This window comes from Sceloporus undulatus, chromosome 2 (genome assembly GCF_019175285.1).
Source record: "Sceloporus undulatus isolate JIND9_A2432 ecotype Alabama chromosome 2, SceUnd_v1.1, whole genome shotgun sequence".
Lineage (NCBI taxonomy): Eukaryota > Metazoa > Chordata > Lepidosauria > Squamata > Phrynosomatidae > Sceloporus > Sceloporus undulatus.
Genome location: NC_056523.1, coordinates 207008044 through 207030586, shown reverse-complemented (window position 1 = coordinate 207030586; position 22543 = coordinate 207008044). Strand labels below are relative to the sequence as shown.

Here is a 22543-nt window from a genome sequence, read left to right as displayed (position 1 = left end):
ATGAAAAACCAAACAAAAATATAATTGTAGGGATGCCTTTCTTTCTTTGCACTTTACTTTCTGCTCATTGAGAAACGCTGACAGGCATGCAATTTTCATGTCAGCCATTTTGACAAGACATCATCTTCAATGTTGATTACTCTGACAAGGAATATGTACTTTCTAAAAGAAAGGTAGCCCTATGTAAATTATTATCAAAGGCTGTAAGTAAACATCTCCAGTTTTATTATTCTGTTTTCAATGTAAAACAGTATCCCTGTTATTATACCTTCACTTGCAGAATTATTGTGCAGAATGAGCCTGTCTCTGTTTCAAACATATACTGTAGAGAGGATGTTATTGAAGAATGAATTCTATTTGGATTTTTGTGTTGTTTTTAGATGGGGCTGTACAATTTCATATCTTCTGAAATATTCATCAAAGACACTGACCAAGCAAGACTAAGCATATTTACTTACTGTGCTCATTTGGGCTTGCTGCCTAAGACGCTGTTTTAAGATTGCAGCCTGAAACTGAAAAATCTTTCTGGCCCTTTATGTATTCACTTAATACTTCTGCTTCACATCTATTCTCAACCTTCTTTCCAGGAATCCATACCTCCATTCCATATTCTCAGGCTTCTTGTGGAAAACTTTCCATATTTCTCACTCTTTCATTGCTATTACTGGGATTCTCCACAGAAGTTTATGTAATTGTATGTCACAATTTTATGATAGAAAGGATATAATTCTACACACACTTACTTGAGAATTAGCCTTATCAAACTATAGTGGGCCTTAAATCCAAAGGAACATGCCTAGGGTTGGAGCTGATGTGCAACACATCTGCATCCCTATACACATTTACATGAGAGAAAGCTGAATAGAATGAAGTGTAACTTCTTTCCAAGCAAACAGGCACCAAGATTGTGCAGCAGTTTTCTATACTGTTTAACTGACCAATTGAATCAATAGGACTTTCTGAAGTGTTAGCTTAAGAAATCCCATTCAATTGGTAAGTGTACTCCATGTAGCTGGAACTAATACATTGGTGCCTCGGGTTACGAAATTAATTCGTTCCGCCATTCCTTTCGTAACCCGAAAATTTCGTAACCCGAAAAGGCTTTCCGTTAGCACTGGAAAGCCTATAGCTGCACTTTGCAGCATTTGAATTTCGCGCCGAAATGAATTCCGTAACCCGAAAAATATTTCGTAACCCGAAACAGTTTTTGCCAATCCAACTTTTTCGTATCCCGGAAATTTCGTAACCCGATCATTTCGTATCCCAAGGCACCAGTGTAATTGGACTTGGCTCAGTATCTTTACAGCCAATAATGGAGTTAGAATTATTTATCCACACTTTCCATTCTTTCCCCGCAGTTGCAATTTGTAGACTTACCAATTGAATGGGATTTCTTAAGCTAACACTTCGGAAAGTCCTACTGATTCAATTGCTCAATTAAACAATTTGTTAGGAAGTAACTAACTAGTAATATCCATCTTGCCACTATGTTTTCAGAAGCAATATTTGTGCAAATAAAGAATCAAATAATGGTAGAATTTCAGGCAATGCAGATACTAAACACACCCTAAATGTGTGCAAATGGGCTGATCTGGACTGGCTGAAAGTACCAAGAGTTTCCAGGACTTTTCCAGAACTTTTTGTTTCAATTGGACCTTTTCTATCACTCTCAAACATCGAACATTTCTTGAGACATTTTGAATTTTCCATTTCAAAGTGGCAGTTTTCCCCCAGACTTAAGGTCCACACGGATGGTTCTTTTTTCATCAGCCCTCCCTCTTCTTCTTAAGAGGGTTGTGCTTAGTTTGTCTATGGGTATGTTTTCCTTGATCTCCATTCTCCCTTCCTCCAGTTCTTCTCCAGACCAGTGGAAAAGACATTCTCCCAAACTGAAAACCTCATGGAGCAAATGCCACATAAAAGTAAAAGGTTCAAAACAGCAGAAACAAACAGCCAGTTATACCAATCTGTTTCCTCCTAGAAAATACTGAGTTAAAATAAACCAACCTCAGGAAAGAGACGGAGAGAAGGAGATGAGAGCGGTGATAGAAGATGAATCAAAGGGAGACAGGAGTGAGGTGAGGAGGTGAGGTATAGGGAGGGAGTAAGGGAGGAGTGGAAAAGAGCAAAGGAAGATAGGATAGACATGGAGGGATTAAGGAGGGATTAAGAAATAAAGTGTTAGGTAAAGGAAAGTATAGAAAGCGGATGGATTGAATGTAAGGTGAATGTAAGGTGAACAATGAGTGTGATAGATATTTTAAGATATAATAGACATAATAAACTAATCAATAGCTCTGTTATGCTTGTTAGTAGAGATGTTATAATATAATGGTTGTATGTCTGATATTTGTTGAGATTTTATTGTGAAAATAAGAAAACATTTAATCAAAAAATAAAATAAAATAAACCAACCTCGGGAGCTGGTATAAACAGACTTTGACCATACTGTGAGCTGAGAGCAAATATTCTGGGATGAAGAAAACATGGATCTCCAAACTAAAATCAGAAAGGACAGGGACAAAATCAGACACTCGTTGTTTTTTAGTCAGTATGGATTTGCCCTACTTGTTAGATAATAGTTAAGAAAGGATTTAAAAATAAATAAATAAATAAATAAATAAATAAATAAATATTATGCTAGTGAATACAGTTTCACACATAAACCTCTCTGCTGTCCAGAATGCCTTCAAATGATTTCACAGACACCCAGCAATTATTTGAGAAAAAATGTCATCAGAATTTTAACTGACAACTTATCATTTCCTCCCTAGTGTGCCTGTTTAGACATCAGTGAGAATACATTAATTAGTCGTTACATTTTTAGAGTAGGTCTTGTCACAATCTACATCACATGGATTATGCAGCTACTTTTTGCTGGACAAAAGTGACTGAAGCATTTTTCATGAATTAAAGAGCTCTTCTGGTAACAACAAACCCCACAATATGCCTGGCGCCATAATGCATTCTGAGATACGCATATATACGCATACATAATGGCTAGGCACTGTTTGAGGAATCAGGTGCCACAGGTTAATCCGGTTCTGGTTTAATTTTCATAGTATTTATATTTACAAAAGTATAACTTCTTCCTCTGGCATGCTATTTTGCATCTGAGGAGGAAAAAAAGCAGAAGACAACAGGCCAAATTTCAAATGGTATAAATTCTCATTAGATATAGATGTGGGAGATGGTTCTGATATCCACTTCCCAGTTCATCTCCATTTTAAAAAGTAACTTTGTTTTCCGGTTTCTAAAAAAGTAACTTAAATTATTATTAAAATACTTTTTGATAACTTACAAAACTGCATGCCCCTGGCCCCCGCTATCACATCAATGTCCATGACAGAGCACAAAGCAGCAGCATAAGTTAAAATGAATTAGCACTTGAATCATGGGCTATTGTTCCTCCATTATTTAGTAAAGCTGTTTAAAAGTTACCGTTACACCACAAAAGAAGTGAAATTATCCCTCATTATAACAGCAGTCACGGAATTACTAACAAGTAACTTCCTATTTGTTATGAAATGAAAATGAACAGGCAGAGCCTATCATACTTTGGACACATCATGAAAAGTTATGACTCATTGGAAAAGGCAATAATGCATGGCAAAGTAGAAGGCAATAGGAAAAGAAGGAGATGGCACTAAAGGTGGATCGATTCAATCAAATAAGCCACAGTATTGAGTTTGTAAGACCTGGGAAGGGTGAAGTCGAAGGCTTTCATAACCAGCATCCATAGCTTTTTGTGGGTTTTTCGGGCTATGTGGCCATGTTCTAGAAGAGTTTATTCCTGACGTTTTGCCAGCATCTGTGGCTGGCATCTTCAGAGACAGATGCCAGTCACAGATGCTGGCGAAACATCAGGAATAAAGTCTTCTAGAACTTGGCCACATAGCCCGAAAAATCCACACACACACACAAAAAAAAACAAACCCTGAGCAGGGTCTTACAAACTCAACATTGTTATCGGGGCTCTTGGAGGACTCTCATTCATAAGGTCTCCAAGTTCTGACTTGGTGCACACCACATATGAAGACCCACATACAATGGAAGCTCTTTTATGCCAATGCAAGACTAGACATGATGATTACAGATACAAAAGCAATACCACAGAGTATTGCATCCCCACAGAAGCATTTAGTCTTCTATCACTGAAGATATGACACCACGTAAGATACTACACTAGAAGAACTGAGTAAGGACTGAATTATGTGCACCATGTTGGTAGCACAGAGAAAAAGCACACGCAGCATCCTATGTTCATCCAAATGATCAATGACACAATTTTACATCAGCTCCAGCTGAAAACATACAAAATCTCCCTCTCAATAACTTCATGGGGGGAGATATTGTTAAAAAAATACAGCATACCAAGCTGCCTCAAAATACAATGGACTATGACGGGGACAGCTCTTAACAATACATTGCTCCCACAGCTACTATGGAGATTGCCAAAGTAATGAGGGGTCCAGAGTGGTGTCAGATCACATCATAGTCCTTGCTGATCAAAAACTCTGTAATTTCAGCCCCATGGTCACTGACTCCATTTTCACCACTGATGTGGTGCTCATCCTATGTGTTTTCTGTGTGGTAATGTGCAGAATATACTGCATGTCTTTACTACAGTCAGTTCACCAGCTGCTTCTATATGAAAGTGGTATGCAGATATTTGCACCGATCCTAACCGGTGGGCTGTGGCAGTGTTTCCAGGGATGTTGGTTTGGGATGTCTGCCATTTTCTACATTTCTAGCTGCATATAGAAATGTATTTTTTCCATTTTCACACTTCCCTCTCCACTGATGGAGTGGCAGCTGTTCTGTCAATTTAGCTGCAACAACATCTTTACAATTCCAGCCCAATTCCAGCCCAATTTTAGCACAAGACTGCTCTGTTATTGCACACTAATCCATGATTTTATTAATATAGACACACAGCCAGCCTGAGGGAATAGTATTGATTTTAATCTTTTTATAGATTAAGTATTGATATATCATGGAAATATTGCTATACATGTTTACTCATTAATGAAGGGTACAAAACATTGCAAAGTAATTTAAAATGAAAAGGTAGAAATTTGTATCCAGGAAATAACACAAACACCCATCTGTCCTTAATCCGCCTTTGCAACACTGTCAGCTTGCATTGCTCAGGAACATTGGTCAAACTGATGTGTTCCATAGACTGCGTGCCATCTCACTAACTAGCATGGGCAAAAGAGCTATCATAATGCTGAAAAAGAGAAAATGAGGGGGAGAAATGTACAACTTTCTTTTGAGAATCTTGTGGTTTGGGAAGAGGACTCCTAAAACCAGTCCTCCTAGGAGGAAAAGTAAGGAAAATCTCTCGCAATGCATAGCCAAGTCTCCTTGGGACTTCATCAACTATGAACCACATCACCTCCATCTGACCCTGTATGTACGTTTGAAAAGTCGAGGTACTAAATGGCAAGCCAAGATATACTGAAAATGCTTTATAATCAATGCACCCATTGCCTCAAGAAACAAATATCCTTATCCACCTACCAGACCCATACTTGCCTCCATTAGTCATCCATAGTTTAGATGAGAGGAAAAGAAACACTTTGTGCAAAGCTCTCATGCCTGCTCTCCACAGATAACCAAGAGAATATTTAGAAGCCTGCTGTACAAGGCACATTTAGTACCCACAGAATCACTGCCCAAAACACTGCCCTTGGTGTTACTTATCTCTCCCATTACTTGTCCATCTTTCCCTTTCTCACCAAAAGAATAACAGACATAGCAAGTTATAGAGTCTGACCATGCAACACAAAGCAAGCCCCGCTGAGTTCAAAAGGATGTATTCCCAAGTAAATGCGGGCTGAGATGCATCCTAAAGGACCTGAGTTTGAATTAAGAGTGACACAAAAGCAGCATTTGCCCTCAAAACAGAGAACCATGTCTAAGGTGCTTCATTTTTCTGGGCTCCATTTAAATACAGGTACTAACAGATCAAAACAGTCTTCAGAAGATGGAAGTGGCCAGAATGTAGCAGTATAGGTGATAAAGAGTACATAACCACACCAACATGTTACACCGATTCTGCAACAAGGACACTGGTTGCCAGTGTCTTCTGAGCATAACTTCAAAGTGTTGATGATTATCGTTAGAATCTTAAATGTCTTGGATACAGGATACTAAAGGCTTATTCTCCATCCGTGCCATCCTGTTCATACCCTAAGAAGGAAAGATTTCTCACTGTGTCCCAACAAGGATGAAAGCATGGGTGATGAAATAAAAAAGAGAGCCTTTTTAGTGGCTGCACCAGTTGCCTTTGTTGCATTTCACTGTATTTTATTGTACTATTATACTGTATTAAGATGTTGTAATATGACATTAAGCTTTTCTGGATAGATAAGCAGAATAGATATCTCTAAATAAGAGGCACAGTCAAGACCAAAGCATACATGTTGTCAAATTGTGTCTAATCCTCTCCATCCCATGGTTTCTGGTCTGCTTGTTTCTGCAAGAAATGACACTCTAGTCTGTTTCAAAAGATCCACAAGGAGCTATTTTACTGTTCCTTGTCAGCATTATACCTACTGAAAATCACCCTGTTTCCATCCCCAGCTCCAATACGCCCAACAAGGAAACAAGTAGAAAGAGGGAAATTCAATGGAAATAGAACATCTGATAGATTTTTGTGAAGCCAACAACTTATTCATTGCAAACACATTTTTCATACAACCAGACAGAAGGCTATAAATATACATAGACATCACCAGATGGTCAACATAAAAGTAAAATAGATTATATAACTGGAAGATGGCAGAACTCTATACTGGTGGCCAAGACTAGACCAGGAGCCGACTGTAGCACTGATCATGAATTACTTATATCAAAAATCAGAGTAAGACTCAAGGAGAAAACAAAACTAGTGATTATACCAAAATATGATCTAAATAATATCTCAACAGAATTTACTGACAACATAAGAAACAGATTTGCACTACTAAGCATAATGGGTCGAGAACCAGAGGAACTGTGGTCTGAAGCCAGGCACATAATAACAGAAGAATGCAGACAGGCACTTTCAATAAATAAAAAGAAAGAGAAAAAAACATGATTGACAGGAAAAACACTACAAGCAATAAAGAAAAGAAGAGAAATAAAACAAAAGGGAGATAGGAACAAACTAAGAATTATGAATGCAACAGTACAACAGCTTGTGTGGAAAGATTAAGAAAACTACTACAACGATCAGTGCAGAGAAACAGAAGACAACAAAAAAAAAGGAAAGAACAAGAGATCTATTTCACAAGATCCGGGAAATCAATGGAAAATTCAAACCAAGGACTAGCATGCTCTATGACAATAAAGATAACATAATTCAAGACCAGAGGGAATAAAAAGACGTTGAATACAATACACAAAATTATACAAAAGAGATGACAAAATGAAGGACACATGGGATAAAGAGACATATGAAGATGAAGCCCAAATTATAAAAAGTGAGGTGGAAACAATAAAAGAATTATTGCAATAAGAGAAATAGCAAAAAATAAATCACCAGGAACAGATGATATTCCAATTGAACTGCTGCAGTCTACATTGACAGAGTCAACTCTAGTGCTAACCAACATATGTCAACAGATATGGAAAACAAAACGATGGCCAACAGATATATATCCCCATCCACAAAAAGGGAGACTGCAGTAACTATAGGACCATAGTACTGATTTCCCATGCAAGCAAAACCATGCTCAAATTCTGCAACATAGAAAGAAGATAGGGGGGAAAATCAATTCATTTGAGACGTGGTGCTGGATAAGAGTGCTGAGGATCCCATGGGAAGCCAAAAGGACAAAAAAAAAAAAAAAAAGGTGGGGGGGGGGGGGGGGTCCTAGAGCAGATCAAGTCGGAAACCTCCCTGGAAGCCAAGATGACCAAACTGAGGCTGTCATACTTTGGATACATCATGAGAAGGAAGGATTCATTGGAAAAGATAATAATGCTGGGAAAGGGAGGGAAATAGGAAGCAAGGAAGGTCACATGCTAGGTAGATGGACTCTAATTAAGGAGGTCATAGGTTTTATGGGTTTGCAGGAATTAAGCACAGCAGTGGAGGAGAGGGGATCTTGGAGATGTCTCATCCATAGGGTCACCATGAGTCGAGATCAACTCGAGGGCAGTTAACAGCAAATTTTGATATATAAGACAAGTCACTTCTCCTCTTCCCCAATGTGGATCTTCCGAGCCAGATTTAAGGCTCCTCCCGTTTGTAAAAGTGAAGGCAGGAAAACAGGCACATAAAAATAAATTCATTTATAAAAACAGAGAAAGGGGGATTACAATTCACTTTATTTTCCCACGAGCCATTGTCCTCAAATAATTTTCTCCTAATTAGGCTCATTTTATCAATCCCAGTGTTTGACCTTTGCTGGAGGAGGAGGGGAATTTGAGTGATGTGCAACAGTAAGGATGGAGAACATGCAACCCTCCAGATGTTGTTGGATTGCACCTCCCATCATCTCTCAACATTAGCAGCCTTTGCTGGTTATGTTTGATGGAAGTTGCAGTCCAATAGCATCTGAAGAGCCACATGTTTCTGATCCCTAGACTATGGGAAGGTCATGAAAAGGGAACCTATCTGTCCTCACGCCCAAGCCTCTTTTGAAATAAAATATAGATATGTTACAAAGGGGACATGTTGCTGCTATCATTTGGCTCTAATTGTAACATCACCGCTTTTGCACACGGGCCTTCTAAGTAAACAGAGAAACAAAGGGATGAAAGAGAAAATGCAATAAATATTTTATTACATTAATCAGAATAAGCTGTACTGCAGTCTTAACCAAAGAATATACTTAAATCAACTTTAGAATGTGATTGTAATTTCAGGCTTAGCAGCAAAAAGCCATAAGATTATAATTAATATAGTAAATCACACTCCGGAGTTTTCTTTAGAACCTGACACTATATGGCTGATATATTGCTTATATGAAGAACCATAAAGTCCTTAGCCCCAAATAGTTTTCTTTTAATTATTATTGTATTACCAAAAGGTGGTGAATCCAGCACCCTGTTCTGATTTATCTTTAATTTCCACAGGAGATGTAAATATACCACACATGAAGTGAACTACTGCTGTCAGATTCTCACAGAGCATAAAAAACCATCTGTGCACCCCAGGAAACTTCATTCCCATGACGTTCTCACCTTTGAATGAACCTGATAACATAGCTACCTGCTCTTGTAGAACTCTTACTTTTTGTTTCCAAGTCTGATCGCATTGCCAGCTTTTCAATAATTTGCCTCCTCTTTCCTCAATATATATTTTGCTTGGCTGTCTGACTCCTGAAGTCTCTTGAATGGGAGTTGGAACTGTGCAGCCCTTCAGATTATTTTGAACTACAACTCCCAGCAGTCATAGGAGATTATCACACCAGCCCCTTTCTTGACTCTTTCACGCTGCAAAAATAAAACAGGACATTGAGGAGCAGCCACCACCACACTTCTTTCCTTCACGTCCTCTGCCTTAACCCCATCATCCTTCTCTTATGCCTTACCCACCATGCCTCTAGGTATTTTCCCCCTTGCTTTTTGCACAATTCTTAAACTCTGCTGCCCCGATTTAAGCTTTTTGAAATGACTTTTTGAAAATTCAGAGCTCCAGAATTGCATAAAAACAGATTAAAATAAAATAAAAATAGCAAGGGAGGGGGAGGTGGAAAAGGAGGGAGAGGGGACAATGACACCATGTGACTGTCAATCATGCTAGAGTCCCAGGAATGGCTTTGCGCACCCAGGGCCTTATGCAATTGTAATTGTTAACTCTATTGTAATTTGATGTATTTTATTGTTGTAACCCTCCCAGATTCTTCGTGATTGGGCAGGCTAGAAATAAATTATTATTATTATTATTATTATTATTATTATTATTATTATTATTAGTGGTAGTTCATTCATAGGATCCCCCATGAATGAAAAGGGATAGGTGGGGGAGAGGGAAGTGGTGTCATGCGATCTGCATTGTTGATGCCACTTCCATACTAATGAAATCGCAGTTTAAAAACCATGTGTAATAATCTCCACAGTCAGCATTGCTAATGATAAGGAGTTCTGGGGGTGGCAGTCCAACATCATCTAGACAGCCACCCAGTTTCCACCCCTGCTTTAGAAGGAGCAGAACAGTCTTTATTAAATAAAACATTTCTATCTTGCTCTATATCATGCGATCTCAGAGCGGCATAAAACCCATAATCCCAAATAGGCCACTCTAGCATCCTCCATCAAAATCAGACACAAGACTATTCCATCCTGCCCCATTAATTGACTCCATACCTTGTTTAAATGACTGGTGGGAGAAGTAACAGCTATGCAAATAGTTTTTTAAGACACACACGCATTGTAAATTAGAGCAGAGATGTGTATACCTTGTCGTTGTTGTGTGCCTTCAAGTCATTTCTGACTTATGGTAACCCTAAAGCAAACTATTCCAGTTTTCTTGGCAGAATTTGTGCAGAGGGGATTATGAGTCCACCTGTTTAAGCATAAATCTCACACTGTGTTTATGTACCTTCAAGTAATCTGTTGACCACATGAATTTCATTACGTTTTCTTAGGCAATATGGTTTCGATGGGGAAACTAACATGGCTTTGCATGGGATAACCTGGAAGAATGCTTATATTGTTTTTAGATTGTGTGTCTTGGTCCAAAGAACTTTTTCCCAAAAGATCAAACTGACACTGTGAAGGTGACATGGACTATATCTCATTCCCCATGATGTCCTTGCATTGGCAGCCCTGTTCAGGCTTAATGAGTAGCTCTTTAGTTACTTCCAGCTGGGGCAGCTGGTGGGTCCTATGTCAGTGGAACAGTGGATCTGTGCCAGGATTTTATTTTAAAGGAAAAATCCAAGGTGCTGAATCTATTTTGGGATTAGGTTCTGGCATTTTGAACAGTTCCTTTAATGTCAGACAAAACCAAGAACAGATCCACTGTCCCAATAACATAAGAACCACCAGCCACCTTTGATTTCCAGACAAGTTTTGAATGTGCAATAGCTCTACCCCACTTTCAGAATTTTTATCCAAATGAGAAGGATGTCTTCCATTAGTGACCTTTTCCCACCATTTTCTCATCACATGAAATCAGTTCATGAGGGAAATACTGTACTTGTTCGAGAAATTGACACTCAAACTTCACTTTGCCAGAAAAGAAATAGCTGAAGACATGTTTTAAGATTCCATAGCATCCATTTCTAACCTTCATCTCCCATTTAAATTCTAGTCGTGGCCCGTGATTGAACCATATGATATATTGGAAGCTATCGTGATGAACACTCTGTGGACATAGATTATGGTCTGTTCCTGTCATTTGTCTTTGATAGTAATTGTCTCATTACATTTGAATCCCATAACATTGTAATGGGGGAAGGTAAGTAGGAGATAATTTACTGTTGTATTATGTAAATAGCTAATAATTTTTTTTAAAAAAGAGGGGAAGACAGAATAGACACACAATATCTTTATCTGATAGCACCAAGAATTTGCCTTGCAGAAGCTCCCTGAGATACATGCTTGAAACAACTTTTTTTTTAATTGCCAGGGAATCTATTATTCATACCCTTAAAATATTTCTGCCTTTCTATTCCTTACAAAAGCAACAAAACCCATAACGTTCAGATCTGGAAATAGAACAGTGGGCTAATTTATTAGTCAGTTGAATGCCTGCTGCTACATATTCTCAAGTAGATTAAGGGTGACTCTACATTCTGCTTTAGAAAGGGCAATTGTCAATATGACGGCATGTTCTACTTGAAGGATTTCCCACCCCAAGCATGGCATTAAAGAAAAAAACAATGTAATTCTGGAATAATAATAATAAAAATAACACAGACATTTCTAATTTATTACTTTGAAAAGGAGAAACTGGATATAGCCTACTGTGTATTAGGATACGCAGTTCAGTTTGCCTTTGGCTTCAAGAGGGTTGCTGGTTTAGATGTGAGATAATAAATATTCATATTTGTCAGAAGTGCCACTGGGTACAAGGGGTACAGACCACACCAGGTGACATCTCTGAGGGTGTGGAGTGGCACCTGGTTGGGCCCTCTCTCACTCCAGGGGAGGTGGTGTCCGGCATTGCTGCTGGCAGCCACCCCTTCTTCTCTGATGCCATGGTTCTCTCAGCCAGCTCTCTCAGCTGAAGGAGCCAAGGCACCAGAGAAGAAGAGGGCAGGTGAATGCACCTTTCTGATTCTCCACTTCCCTGGCTCTCTCGGCCAAGAAAACCAAGGCAATGGAGAAGGAAGGGCAAGTGCATGTCCCTTCCGACAATTCTGCTGCCATCGTTCTTTTGGACAAAGGACCAAGGGACCAGAGAGGAAGGGGCAGTACATGTCCCTTTCGGCTTCTCCATTGCCCTGGCCCTCTCAGATGAGGGAGCCAAGGAACTAGAGAAGGAGGGGCAGTGCACACCCCTTCTAGCTTTCCTGTTGCCTGGCTATTTCCACCAAGGGTCCAAGGCACCAGAGAAAACGTATTCTGTCTCCTCCTGCTGTCTTGCTTGTCCAGCTACCTATGTTCCCACCCCCCCAGAAGCCCTTTCCAGGTCTGGGCAGATGAGTGAGTGAGGCAGTGGGAAGGGAGGGAAGGGATGGCAGACTAGGCTTCTGCCACTGCCCAGCAACCCTTCCTGGGTCTGGCCAGGCAGCAGGCAGGTTGGTGGCTGGGGGGGGGGGGGAGCAGGTGAGGGAGGCAGCAGAAGGGAAGGAAGGGTAGGCCACCATCAACCATCCCCTGCCACCCTTTCCTGGCACCCACACCAAATGACACCAACCCTAGTGACACCACTGACATTTGTATTTAACAGAAAAACTGGAACTTAGTTGGCCTAATTATTCATTAGTCTTTCTTTTGTTTGAGAGCTATTATAAACAGTTGACAGGGTGAAGCTGTACTAGGTAATATATCCGTGAATGAACACCAAAACACACATGCATACTAAGCTAAAGGAGGAATGCCAAGACCAGTGTATCTGCCTCTTAATTTGTTTTCCTAAAGCTCCAATTAAATATAGTGAGCTACAAGGGGCATGCCAGAAACAACCAGCAGGTTTGAAGCAGTGTGTCTATTAACATTTCTATGGAGCCAGTGTAAGGAAGCAGAACCTTGGCACAGAAAAATATCTAGCATCAACACAGCGTAGGGAGAGTAATGCTCAGATTCCCAAGTATGGGAGCAAACAGTTGCCAGTGTCCCATAAGGAAATCTGATGCCATATTGCAGCGTATCTTTGTCAGAATCAGTACTTGATGGCAATAGTATAAACAGAAGCAGAAGCAGAACTGGCAGCAGAGTGGAGAGCAGGAATCAAGCACAGATCACTGAAGCTGAGATGGGACACAGAAATGCTATTTTTAAATTCTTTTTTCCAAAGATTGAATCTACCAGGACTGTCCACTTGTCAGAAACATAATCTAGAGGTTTACTGCAAAGGAAACAGCATGTAATATGGAACAAATTAAAAAGAGCTTCAGCTTATCCTGCAAAGGGTTGTCCCTTGATTCAGTCCATTTCAGCCTTAGAGAACAGAGTCATCCTATCCCTAGCTCTAAATGACGGACTCTAAATGAAGGACTCTTCATTTAGTATGTATAATTAATTACTGTTGTGATATGAGTGTATAGGATAAGTGTTTGTATGTCTGTATGTATATGATTGTTTATATGTTTTAAAACAATAACATTTTTATATAATAATAATAAAAAACATATCCCTAGCTACTAGCCCTTCAGAGAACATATCTGTTGTAGTTATTTTCAGTAGTGACTAAGCAACAGAGTGATACTTTAAGCTGCATTTCCTTGACAGACTTGATATAACCTGTGGCCTTTCTTTCACAAAGCTTCTACATAGGTGATGATATTAAAAAATCTTTTTAATGGTTTAGATATGAACTGCTTATTAAATAACTAGCTTACAGAACTGACTCAGAGGCAATCTGAGGAAAGCACATGGTTGAGTCCTGCCAGCATTTGTGGGTGGAGAAATCATTCAGTTAAAGGACTTTATTACACCAGACTCATAAGGTGCCACAATCATGTTAATCTAGGAAATATAAATACAGTATACTGAGTTGAGGACAGGCATTATCACACAGCTCTTCCAAATCCTCACGGTGCTGCTTCTGACCCAGATTCTGCCTCCCTCCTGCTAGCATCCAAAACCCCACCTCCCTGCCCTATGCCCTTTGTCTGGATTTACTTTTATGTTTTAGTGCAATGGTGTGATCATGATAATCCATTAAGTTAAAAGAAAATAAATTGGGGGGGGGACCAGCCTGCTTCAGAATAGGGAGTGGGAGAGGAGCAGAATCATGCCTATTCGCACTACATCACTGCAAAAGTAGCACAAATGGGAGGCATTGAGGGGTTTTGCCCTTCAATGAGAAGGACCGCTCTAGCAACAGATGACCAGCTACTCGACAGATGCAGCATCATATGATAAGGTATGGCTGCAGATGCTACTATCCTGTTCTAATTCCACTTTTCAGGCCCCATGTGATAAAGTCCTGAACAGGGGCATCACTTGGAGTGGGGGTGTTCAGGCAACACCAGGTGACACTCTAAAGGGAGGTGACACTACTGCTCCCCAAACATAAGCCTATGGGCAGAAACGGGCTGTGGCATTTGCCTGTGTCCCTTTAAAATGCCAAAGAGATGGTATGAGTGGGGCCAGGCTCAGTAGGAGAAGGAAAGAGAAGCCCCAGGTTTAATTTTTCTTAATTTTTAATTTTAAAAAATTAAATTAAAACTTAATTTTTTAAAAATTTTCTTTAAAAACATCACATTTTATCAAATGTTCACTGTAACCACAAGAAACTATGTACAGTGCACCTGCGTTTTACGCGCGTGTGCCATATGTGGCTTTCAACATACGCTGAAAGCTGCGCCGGAAGAGCCTGTTGCACGCCTCGGGAGAATTAATGGGGAGCGTGCCTGTGGTGCATGCATACCGCTGCATCACCACGTGCCACAGGTGCAAGTCCCATTACTTCCTATGGGGCTTCAGCATACGCTGATTTCCCCTTACGCAGAAGGATCCGGAACAGATCCCTGCGTAAGGGGAGGGCACACTGTACATGTAAATACATTTAGACTGTGTGCATGGTATTGTAATTTAAAAGTATAATTTTAATTTTGATAGTTGTTTATATTACATCTATTACTACTGTATTCAGTGACATACAGGGATTTATGAGTAACACTGATACAAAAAACATTACTAAGGATTCTGTATGGTGTGATATGGGAGGAGGTCAACGGAGGAGGGTGACACCATAAGTTACCGCACCAAATGATGCCAACCCTAGCAGCGCCACTGGTCCTGAATAGTGCCACTAATTGTTAGAGCACTGAGGAAGCTAGCTTTAAATGTCTTGAATTCTTGCTGATTAACATGAAAACCCATTTTCTGCTCCTTTATTACCCCATGTCTACTAAAATAGACATTTTCTTCTGCTCAGACTGGTGTCTCTTGTTATATTTAGCTCAGCAGCAGAGTTAGGCTCACTTTATGATGCTGAATGAATTGCTAGTGGCCTCTGAACTCTTTATTTCTAGCAGGCCAGAGATACAGTGCACAGTGGACTAATCCTTAACAGTGGTTTAATTGTTCATTTGATCATTTCCCTCTGGATATGACCCTAGAGGCTATCTCCACATACTGACTTAACCAGGAGCTGCAAATTCTGCTGTGTAAAACTGTAGAAGCAGAGCCATACTGGCAGAAGTGGATTTAAAAAGAAAGAGAGAGTGTGCTTGTGTTCTGGGACAATGTTATATAAAAATTTCATAACTCCCTCCTGCAATAATATAAGCCACTGCTATTTCTGGGCACAAACAGGGTTATATTCAGAATGACTTTGATTCCATTTCTTCTGTAGGGTTTTCCAAATCACATCATTTGTTAAGATTTATGGCCTAATGGGGCCTCAAGACAGATATTACTCTTATACAAAGAAAGTTTAAGAACTCTCCATATGTGTGTGTGTGGTGTGTGTGTGTGTGTGTATATATATATATATATATATATGAGATGCACATGCACGATGCAGATATTCACATCACATGTAATCAGGGTGCACTTTCCCACTGTGAACAGATGAACTAGATGGTATGGAAGACAAACTCTTGTACTTTTTGTGGTTGTACAGAAAAAATAATTTCAGCACAGTTATACTTTATTTCACACACACACACACACACACTGGAATAACACATAAAATGCTTCCAAGACTTTTGTAAGTCGGTATAGAGGTCCTAGGCTCAGCTCAGAATAATCATTCAAACACGCTGAGTTGGCTGACCACATTTTGAATTAAGTGACTTACAATACTCAGTATATAATATCCCCCCCCAAACCAGAAAGTCCAGTCTATATAACAGGGGTTGCCAACCTAGGGTCTGCACCCCCAGGGAGTCTGTGATTAAATTTCGGGGGCCAACAAAGAATGGCTTGTATCCTTGAGTCACAAATCATCATTCAGCAATCCACAGGCAGACTTGCAGATCGCAGTCAAGCAAGAAAGTTCACATTTTGATGAAACCGTGAATGAGAAGCAGGAGCAAAGAAGTCATTCAGTTTATTGTCACAATTAGGATTATTTTACTGTTTACATTTTTTCTGAATAAATTAGAATCTAATTGTTCAATTTAGATATGCATTTTATGCACTGAGTTAAAAGATTTTTTTAACATTCAGTTTGTTACGCCAGTATTGTATGTGGTTCAAAAATTAGAAAAATACTTCTTCATTACAAACAAGGACGTAGCCGGGGGGGGGGGTGGTGGGGGTCTGGTCCCCCCCCCCTTCAGGTGGGGGCATTCAAGCTCCTTCCTTCCCCCTCCCTCCTCTCCATTAAACCAGGGAGCTTCGAGAGGGAAGGGGGAAAGACAAAGCACAGCTCTTTCCCTTTCGTTTCCTTAGGAGTCTGGCTTCACTCCTCCTCCTCCCTTGTGCTTTTGCCAAAATAAAAGTCTCTTCCCGGGAGGGAGGAAGTGAATCAAGGGGGCACTTTAAACTCCTGCCCATCACAAAAGCACAGAGGACTAGAGGGAAAAATTCACTGGGAGCAGGGAGGGCGGAAGAATGGGAGGTGAGGAGGCTTCTCCCGGCCCTGGCAAAGCCAGGAGGAGCCCAAGTGCCGCCCTAAACTTCTGTTGCGGGGCCTGAGGGAAGGGGCCAAAAAGCCCTGGAGGAGAGGGAGCGAGGGAGGGACAGGAGGCTGCATCGGCTGCATCCACACTCAAGAATAACCAGGTTTGGCAGCGATTTACTCTTTTGTGGCTCTTTGGCTATGGAATTCTGGGGTTAGCATGTTTGGGGTCCAGATATCAAGGCTTGGCCTTTTCTGCTCTTCAGCCTTGTTTTTTTCTCATTTTTAAAAGAAAAATAAAAAAAACTAACTAGCTGGCCCTTTTCAGCATATCAATGGGAGTGCTTTGATGGAGAGTTCCTGCATGGCAGAATGGGTTGGACTGGATGGCCATTCTTGGGGTCTCTTCCAACTCTAGGATTCTAGGATTATTAATTAACCTAAGGACTCAATCTAAAGATCTTGGCCTTCTGCCCTCCTGCCTTGGAAGCAAAGTCTTGGAAGACCTCTGGGTTTTTTTGCAAGGAGGTTTTATTTTCCTTTTTGCTTTTAAGGAGTTTCCCAAAATTCTGCCAGGGATGAATTGGGGCTCTGGATACTATGGCTCTGCTCGGCAATGCTAGACTGCAGGGCCCATCATCCAGCAGCACCACAGACTGCTGGGAACTGCAGGTTAATAAGGTGCACACTGCAGAAATAATCCAGTTCAAACACACTTTAATGCTATGGAAAATCCTGGGATTTGTAGTATTGTTGTGGCACCAGAGCTCTCTGACAAAGAATGCTAAATATCTCACAAAACTACAATACCCAGATGTTGTTGTTGTTGTTGTTGTTATTTTCTTAAACCCGCCTTTCTCCATTACAGACTCAAGGTGGTGATTTTCCATGCATTAATCTATGTATATCTTTCTACAATGTAGATGGACACCTCCATTATATAATTTGTTGAGGATGCTTTGACTGGGAGTTCCTGCATGGCAGAATGGGGTTGGTGGATGGCCTTCTTGGCGTCTCTTCTAACTATGATTCCATGATTCTGTAGCACTCTGAGCCTATTGTGATTTTAATAGTTTTTAAATGTATAACATTTTTAAAGTTATAAAGTCTTATAATGCAAGCCATGCACTGATGGACTATTGCACAATAATTTTGTATTTATTGATTTTATACCCTGCCTTTCTCTCAAAATAGGACTCTCTTAACGGGGTTTGTTTTTTATAAAAAGAAAGGAAGGTATAATGTCTTGGAATTTAAAAATTATGACAGACAGATGCTAGATAGATAAGTCTTGGAATTAAAAATTGTGTGCATGTGTGTATGTAGATTGTGTGAGTGTGTGTGTGTGTGTGTGTGTGTGTGTGTGTGTGGAATTAAAAATCCCTCTTGGAGTGGGAATGAAATGTTGTGTGGATGCAGCCTGGGTTCTTAGCTCAGCTCAGAAGTTGGAATACAGTGTCTCAAAGCATGAGCAGGTGTCTCTGAGCATGAACAGAGTGCTGCGCCTCATTGCTTGAACAGCTGCGCTTGCTTTATCGAGCTGAATTTTTGATTGTAAACGCCTTCAGAGGAAGGACTCAGTTTGCATCTGCACTGAAAAAAATAATCCAGTTTGATGCCACTTTAGCTGCCTTGGCACCATATTGTGGAATGCTGGGACTTGTAGTTTGTTGTGGCACCTGACAGAGAAGCCAAACCTCTCAACTCAAATCCCAAGATTCCATGCCAGCACGGAGTCATAACGGAAGTTCAAGTGGTGCCATTCTAATGTAAACGCTCAACCCCCTTTTTGTGTCTGGGGGGGGGCTCTTAGCCTCTCAAAATGGTGGCACTTAGTCCCAAAATCCTGTCGCTCCCGTCCGCTACAAATGTGATACTATTTTGCAGGGGGTGTGAATATTAATCCAACATTTCCTATTGATAGGGAACATAGAAAAGGTTGGGAACCACTTGTCTAAAAACAGCCTAATAACATCATTGATCATATGATAAAACCCACCAAAGCATAAATGTAGAATCCATTCATACTACATATATATAGTGCTATTATTCCACATTAAGTACCACAGTTCCATCCTATAACATCCTGGGATTGGCAGTTTAATGAAGGGCATTTAGAATTCCCAGCCAGAAAGCTCTAACGCCTCACCAAACTACAAACCCCAGGGTCCCAAACAGTGTTGCCACGGCAGTGAAAGTGGAATAATAGCACTATAACTGTGCAGTATGAACTGAGCCTGAGCAGCTCAATGATTCTACACACTGCATCCACATTAATATAAAACAGTTAGAAGATAAACTACTGTGTTTCACCCAAAAAGGGTAATGTTTATAGTATTGTGAGGCATGAAATGGGAAAGAGTAATCACAAGAGTTGGTCTTCACGTTCATGGCTTTTTCATAATTTAACTATGAAAGCATCAAAAAGAAGCCTTGTAGATGCTAGCTGAATCTTGCCTCTTCCACTGCAGTCTGCAACACTTGTCTCTGGTTAATGTCTGTGCAAAACTTTAAGAGGTCTAAGCATTCCCAAGAGATTTGGGAAGCATTTTGAACAGAGAGGATTACAATGAACAGAAACTGAATCTGTGTTCAGATTTAATAGACTTTTTACTGCAAAGCTACTGAGATAACCAAGGTTATAAAACTGGTGAGTAGGAAGATTTTATTTTCAGCATTAAAAGGTTTATAATGGACTCTGGCTAGCCAAGCTTCCAAGTAGGATGAATAAACCTTCTTTTGCTATTAAAAGATTCCAAAGTTCATATAAAACCACTCACTATTCAAAATGAATCACTTTTTGTTCAACAAAATCTAAGCCTTGGAGGCATCCAAGAACAAATAATCTTAAGTGAACATTTTCTTTCGTCTTTTGATAAAGCACCTGCTGTTTGTGAACTTCTCACATTTTTCAGACTTAATTGTATTTCTACAACATAGGGATCACATACCAAGATGAAATAATTAAAAATACAAACACCAACCTTTTGGTTAAAAGATGTTATGTATTTGACAGAATTCCTAAACCACATTTTCTTTCAGTGTTAACAAAACAAAACAAAAAAACCCAATTTTCACTCCATGATATTCTCCCCACCACCATCACAAAAAAGGGGAGGATGAAAAGAAATACTATATTTAAGGCCATAGAAATTGATTTTAAGAAGTTGTAGCAGAAAGAGATTTGTTACAGGTAGAGACTGTCTCCCCCCAAAACTCCAGCCCTTTAACATTGCTACTGATCTCTAACAACAGATTCTTTAACAACAGCACATAAGCACATGGAAGGGGAACAACAACAAAAGGCTCATGGGTTAAATCCAATGTTATTGCCAACTAACTGAAATGAATGGGACTTGTAAGTCACTACTGATAAAAATCCAAGTGATTTCAATGCTATTTTTTTCTTTATCTGACAGAGGTTTCTTAACTTTAATATATTCCACTTGGTTTGGAGAAGCAATGCTGACTTGTGTCAGCTACAGCATCTATTAAGTGCTGTTGCTGGATTGTGCTTAGTTGCAATATGAATGCCTTTCAACATGCTGGTTTTCACCTTCAAAGAGCTATAGCAAGGGTGGGTACCTTTTGTTTTTCAGGGGAAACCTTTCAGGGGTCATGGGCAGGTCCAGCATCACATCATAACTTCTCTCCTAAGACCATTAACACTGCAAGATTCTGCAACGTTTCTTCTGAGAAAAACTTCCTCAAAAGATAAACCAATAATAATAATAATAATAATAATAATAATAATAATAATAATAATGTGAGATGATGGTGATTTTAAGCTAAAATCAAAACCACCCACTCTCACACTTTCTCACACTATTATTTCCATCTGTACATTCCCACATACATTCCTACCCATTCACTCACATTTCCATCTGTCTTACTATTTCTCTCCCTTGCTCTCCCCTTCCTCGTCTTTCTTGCTCTCTTCTTCCCCTTCTCTGTCGCCCTCATCTGCTTCTTTGCTTCCCCCCACAAGAACTCATTTCATCTGATGCTCTCTATCTGCAGTGATCCAGCTGCGAAGCCTGCTGCAAAAAGACTGACCAAGAGAGAAAGGATGGGAGGACGACCAAGGGAGGAAGGTGAATGTGTCAGCTCAGAGGCATGGCCACTTAGCATCACTACTTGAAAGCCTTTCTAAAGAGCACTAAGGCTACTCTAGCTGCCCTACTATGTTGTTGGGCCTCTGGTCTTACGCACTTTAATCTTGCTTTTCTCAAACAAATCTCAGAAATCTCTATGAAGCAAGAACTGGTAATTATGTGGCATGGGTGTCATTGCAGGAGTGGGGGTTCAGGTTGCACCAGGTGACACCATTGGGGGGTGACACATTGCTCCCCAAACATCTGTCAATGGGCAGAAACGGATTGTTGCATTTGCCTACATCAATTCAAAATGCTAAAGAGATGGTGGGAGGGAGACAAGACTCGGTGGGAGGAGAAAGGAGAGGCCCCAGGTTTTAAAATAATATTTAAATATTTTAAAATCTTCTTTAAAAACTTCACATCTTACCAAATGTTCACTTTCACAAACAAGAAACTATGTACAGTGTGCCCGCATCATAAGCAGGCGCACCATATGTGGATTTCAGAATATGCTGAAAGCTGGATGCTGGAGGAGGAAATGGTGTGCATGCCCATGGCGCACGCACCTCGCTGCACCGAGGGCACAAACCCCATTGTTTTCAATCACCATATGCGGTATTTTCCTTATGCAGAGGGGTCCGGAACGGATTCCCCACATAAGGGAAGGGCGTATTGTACATTAGGCTGTGTGCATGATATTATAATTTAAAGGTGTAATTTTAATTTTGCTAGTTTTTGATGTCACAACTCTTGTCATTACATTCAACAATATACAGGAATTGTGATTTATGAGTAACATCAATACAACAAAATATTACTAAGGGTTGTGTATGGTGTAGTATGGGAGGAAGTCAATGGTGGGAGGGGAACACATTGGGATGCCAACCTAATTACGCCACTGGTTCTGGGGGACTTCAATTATTCTGATATCTGCTAGACAACTAGCTTTGTTAAGCATAGGCTCTCCAATAAATTCCTGATGTACCATACAAATAATTTTCTGGAGGAAGGGACAGGGGGATCAACAATCCTGAATTTGATCCTAACCACTAAGGGGGAGCTGGTCACTGGAATCAAATCAATTGGTACTTTGGGGGGATGGTGATCATATAATACTAGAATTCATGACTGAAGGACAAGCCAAAAAAGAGTGTAGTCAAAATGCAAAACTTGGATTTTAAGAAAGCTGATTTTATCAAGCGCAAGGAAATACTGAGTAGAATCCCATGAGCCATATCTAAAGAATGGAAAGAAGGATGAATCACCAAGGAAGAGTCCAAGATTACAGTTCCTCTGGAGTCACACAGAAAGAGGGTCACAA

General features: G+C 40.1%; 1 protein-coding gene across 1 annotated transcript in view; it reads right to left on the bottom strand.

The window, feature by feature from the left end:
• KIAA1958 (KIAA1958 ortholog) overlaps window positions 1-22543 on the bottom strand; it is an 88885-nt gene that overhangs the window by 26133 nt on the left and 40209 nt on the right.